Source organism: Cyphomyrmex costatus, unplaced genomic scaffold (assembly GCF_001594065.2).
Source record: "Cyphomyrmex costatus isolate MS0001 unplaced genomic scaffold, Ccosl1.0 scaffold441, whole genome shotgun sequence".
Lineage (NCBI taxonomy): Eukaryota > Metazoa > Arthropoda > Insecta > Hymenoptera > Formicidae > Cyphomyrmex > Cyphomyrmex costatus.
In genome coordinates this window covers 710,776-716,775 of record NW_017278652.1, presented here as the reverse complement: position 1 = coordinate 716,775, position 6,000 = coordinate 710,776, and positions in this window count along the sequence as shown.

Here is a 6,000-nt window from a genome sequence, read left to right as displayed (position 1 = left end):
AGAGAGAGAGAGAGAGAGAGAGAGAGAGAGAGAGAGAGAGAGAGAGAGAAAGGTAATAGAGATAGGAATGGAATAAAGATAAAGATAGAGGAAAAGGAGGCTTGTTAAAAACAACGTTCCCTTAATTCTTAATATATAGTCGCTAGGTCACCCTATAGATTAATACGTTACTTTAATAGTTGTTGGTCATTTTACGTAACAGTTAGATGACGATAGCTCAGCTCTAGGTATATAATATTGGTATAAGATTTTCTGTAAAGTGTTCTCTCTGAGAGTTAAAACCGTTTAAACGCTACCGGTCATCACCGTGACGATAATTCGTTAATAATTATAACAATAACAATCATAAACGAATATAGATAGTAATAACCGTAATAATGCTCATATAAATATGCGCGGTCGCGCGCGCTTAACTCTTTTTTCCGCTCTTCGCTCGATTAATATATTTTTTCTTTTTTTTTCTTATCATTAACATACGTGTAAAGAATTAAGTCGACCACCGATTTTCGATCTTCGACCCTTCCTTTCGTCCTTCGTGCGAGGCGTCACGTTGAGGTCGTTGCGTAAAATGTCAACGTAGTTATTCACATTACGTCGGAAATCGATCGTCTTTTCTCGATTCCGATTAATAAATCGCGATGATGAAAGAGCGCGAGAAGGAAGGAGTGTCCGTTCCGTTTCTTATGCCTCGTGCGCGCTAAATTATCTATCGCGAGCTCGATAATTTAAAAATTACAGGGAGTGAAAAATTTGCAAGTGCTAAGGCTTGAAATTTTAAGGCTGTAAAAATCCAGTCCTACGCATTTCATTAAACAGGAATCCAAATTCTAAAGATCGTAAGTTTCGCAAGTTTCTAAAACGAATGTAATATCCCGATATATATGTATGTATGTATATATATATGATATATATAATAATTTTGCGAGGACTGAAAATTTTCTCATAGATCAAAAGTTTGTCTTAATTTTTTAACGAGTCTCGTTATATCAAAGAACCACAGTTTTAAGGATCTAAAATCACTGCAGTATTTCCGCTATTTCGAGAAATTAAAAGCCTCAGAATCTCCATTATTTGAAGCGACTATTCCAAAAATTAACATATGTAAATTTTATAGATCAAAGTTCGAAGGATCAATAGATTCCAAGTATTAAAAGCTGAGAAGGTCCATTATTTCCGATATAAATTTTAAAGTCTCGTAAAGAGATTCTAACTTTCACGATTCTCTCTGACAATTTAAAGGTCCGTAAGCCTAATATGATAGATATTTAACATTTTAACGTGTCAGAATTTTTGAAGGACTAAATAAGATTAATGAGAAGACAATAAAGTATTTCGCTAAACTTGCATCAAAATTCCAGAGCTTCGACAAAGGACTACGCACAATTTATATGAAAGATGTTTTCAATCAATTTGCTTAAAATCTTTTTATATGTTGTACTTCTTGCATCCCTAATGAAAAATCTCAAGTTACAGGACATTTCTATGTCTAGTTTCTAAATTAAAAATATAAATGTCCTGTAACTTGAGATTTTTCCTTAAGAACCACAATATATAAAAAAATTCAAGCAAATTAACTGAAAACGTTTTTTTCATATAAATTGTGCGCGGTCCTTCGAATCTGGGGTTTCCTTCACTGAAGTTGGAAATAAGGCATAATTAGTCAAATTATTTCGTGTAAAGTGCATCAAGTATTCAGTTAAACCTTAATAATGTAATTATTTCATAGAATTTTTTTACGTGTATTTCGGTTAAATTGTAATTTATAAAATGATCAGTAACACTGATAACTATTGAATTTAAATTAAAACCAAAAGTACTTTAATTACTTTCAGAAATCTCTATAATCTGTTTTTCTAGATTCATGTTTTATTATTTTGCAATTAAATCGATAATCATAGATAATCATCGATAATGGAAGGAAAATTAATTCAATTTATTAATATACACGAAAATTTGATGCAGACTTAGCGAAGTACTCGAATGATGAGAAATCAATCTATTTATCCAAACTTTCATTTTCATCATAGCTTGTATTCAAAATGTAGCTTGCAATAAGCGCATTTTTTATCCGTTGCAATTCTTTTCTCTTTCGTTACTTCCATCGTGATGTCATGTAGCTTTACTACGTCGAAGAGCTCGATAATCATCTACATATCCACGTTATTACGTACTAACAATATCGTAGTGTCTGTGTCTATCAACTAAGAATCCAATATTGAAACTGTTTTATGTTTACGTTTTTATACTTGGCGTGGTCTTCCTGGCACCATAATGCACTTTTAAGAAATCTATATAAAAATATCATAGAGTTGTCGTGTCCGGTGCGTTGAGTCGCGCGCGAAATAGGAATGCTCCTTGAACAAGGATGCCGAGATAAAATAAGAAACGAGGAGAGGAGGGATGAAGAAAGGAGAAAGAGCTCCATGGAAAAACAATCCATACAGAATCAAAGATAAATGGAAGCGGAAGAAAGCGGAGTTCGATGCTACTCGGATTGAAAACTTCATTCAGATAGAGAGGTCGAATAAGCGACCATTGTATTTGCACGGACAAGATATTCTCTTCGAAAACTAAAAATACATTTTGTGAAAACAGACGGCCTTCTTTTTTAATCAAAAAATTAAAAAAGTTATACATTAAATATTTTTCAATTTAACTCAAGTTATAAATTGCACAAGAAAGCTTCCGAATAAATTTTTTATTTGTATCTTTAAATAAATAATTCGATATTTTTCAGTGAAATCAAATCGAGTGGATAAAAGATATGAGGATTAGATAAAAGTGTATTGAGATGGAAAAATTTGTTTTTCAAAGGAAGAAAGAATTTGTACAAATTCTTATGTTATGTTAATACATGTATTAAAAAATTGTTCTTAAATATATAAATTACCTCAATTCTTAATAAATTATTATTAAGAATATATATACAAAATAATAAAAATAAGGAAATTAATTAAGTAATGGAATCGTATAAATTCTTTGTTTATCAAATAAACTATCTGTCATTGTTATATAAGAAAATCATTTATACATATATATTTGAATAAATTAACAATTTATTGAAAGATAAAGTAAGTATTCTTAATTACTGATCTACTCTCTTTTTTTAAATTTTTTTCATTTCTTACTCACCTCTTTTATCTGAATGAAAAGTTTTTTCGTCTGTGAGAAAGGCGTAAGAGGAAAAGAGGAAAAAGAGAAGGAAAGAGAAAGAGAAAGAGGGACAGTATGAAAACGTTGTGAAAATTGTGTCTGTTTTGGTCCCGTTTCGCATTGCGATTAGCCGCGAAACTACACTTTCGAAATGAAACGATGACGGACAAGACAAACCAGGTCCCAACTTTATCCGCGTTAATATGAGCTTTTTCCGCGTGAGCTTTTCCTTGTGAACGACCGAGGATGAAGGTGGTTCGACCGATCTTTCTTCTTTCTCTTCTGCAAAATTCATTGATAGGCAATAAGATTAACGTTAACTAAATTTGAAAATTTTACATTAATTGCATTAATTAGCAACTGAAGCAAAAGTAAATTTAAGTTAAACGAGGCGACGTGGAAATCGAATTATTCAACTGGAGTAAATCTCTTCTTCTAAACGTTTCTCAACGATTTTTAAACTTGTCTATGTATTTCTTTAAAGACTCAATTTCAAAATGTATTTAATTTTACAAATAATAAATATATGTGCTTTCGATATTGACTTTTTCTGCAAAAGACTGATAAATTAAATTTTAGTAGTGTCTTATGTACCAATTTGAGATGCTGAAGAGATGAGAGAGCCGTTCGAACTCACCTCGCAGAGCCCCGATAAAATCTCGGTTGTCGCCTGCGGTTGTGATTGCGCTAGTAAAAGACACCGTCGTGCCGATACGTCGAGATCTGAACATCTTCGGGACAAATATCGCGTCGGAAAGAATAAATGTTGCAAAATACAGCAAACGCACCGAAAGGGATCCGAATCGCGTCACCTTCGATAAATTCAGATTTCGGATCCGGAATTACGCGACCATGGATTCGCGTTCGTGTCCCTCTCGTGGACGTCTTTTTGGACACCATTAGTGCTTCCTTCAAGCTTCCTTATTCAGCAGTTCCCTTTTGCAGAGTAGTCGAAGACTTTAGAAGTTTGCGAGTTTTGTTGGCCATTTCCAACGTGAGAGATAGAAAGAAAGATAGAAAGAAATATAAATAGATAGATAAATATTCAGATAACATGAAACGTTCCTGTAATATTAAACACTACAACGTTGCTACAATATTGTTGGAATGTTCTATGCTATCTAAGTAAATGAAGAAAAAGAAACATAAATAGAGAGATAAACAAATAAGTCGTTTATTATTTAACTTCTAGGGCAAATCTTTTCAGAAGATACAGATCGAAAGGAAACGTATAAATAAAATAAATAGAAATAAAATACATATATATAAAATAAGTTTTATTTATCAAGGGCTCTAGGATATTCTCTAAAGCTCTAAAAAACTAACATTTAACTAACAAAATATAAGAAAATATGTATAACGATAAAAAAAATTAAAAAATGAAAAAAGAATATATTAAATATATACAAAAATTAGAAAAAAATATATTACAATAAAAATAAATAAATGTGTCCATGTGTGAACGAAATAATATTAAATGTGATATAACATGTACGAAACTATTATAAACAAACAAAGTGAGTACAATAACAAAAGAATAGAAAAAGAGAAAGAAAGAGAATGTATGCGTGTCACAGAATCATTAAGAGTGCTAATTACGAGACAAGCAATAGCTGCAATGCTCCCGCATAATCTACATTATTTTTCATATACGTGAGCGATCGTAAATTAATATGAGCGTATTAAAACGCGGCAACAATTAGCAACAGTGAAAAAGGAAGCCTGGCGAACACCTCCGAATGAGAAGTCGTTGGCAAATAATTAGTTTCCCCCATTGTTCTGGTCGATCCTTTTAATTAAGTCTACCCCCCGCGTCGCACCGCGCGGTCGCGGTCCTATTATAAAAAATCTTCAACACCCTTTCCCCATTCCCTCCCCCCTCCCCTTAGTGGAAACGTAGCCGCCTTTTTTTGTACCCGTGCGCCATGTACAAGTATACATCTAACAATATAATATTCTATATAACCTACGGACGTTAAAGCGGATAAGATCACTTTGCATTCTCTCTGTATATACGTTTTCTAAACACCCTTTGGATTTTTCTCGCCGGCCCTTAAAGCGCGTCATCAGGCGCCGTCCTAAGGAACAGGATATACGCAACTCAGATGTAAGAACGCGTCGCTTTATACGAATGAGTCAACTTGTTACCGAATTTAGTGATGTTTTGCCGACGCAGACAGATCGGGAGGGATGGAGTTTCCGACGAAAAAAATAATAGAGAGGAGAGGAATGTATACGCGCGTGCGACAATATGAGTAGTTGAAGGCAATTCTCGGATTAGATAAAATCGGTATCACATGCCCGGCTATTTAGATAAAACGCGACCGCGCGATCCTGTCTTTTTTTTGTTATATATGATATAAGCGCAGCTCGACCCACGATTTCCAGTATTCTTATTTAATGCAAACAGAGCGCAACTCGCGAGCTCGACAAGCAGCTCGAATACTTAAAATTGTGAGTTGCGCAGGCCGAACAGCATCCAGCTTTTCGCCCGAAACCGAATATATACGAGGACATTATATATAATATTACCTCGAGCTAAGAAGTACTGTTCGATTTCAATTTAGTTCTAGTTAGCTCTAGACATGAAGTACGAATATAACCCTTTAATGACAAGCCTTTAAGCGTATTTACCTTAGTCAGGGGGAGAATAGGGGGTGGGAAGGCGAATGGACGGTTTTACCTTAAGCGCGAGGCTTTAAGAGCCAGCTTGGGTTACCATCGGGCCAGTTCTTGTCCGCACACGCGCTTTCCGTATACGCACGTTATGCCCGTCCGCGCTTCACGAGGTATACAGAGATACAAGGTGGAGTTTTCTGTGTGTCAAATGTACATTTAATTATTAAG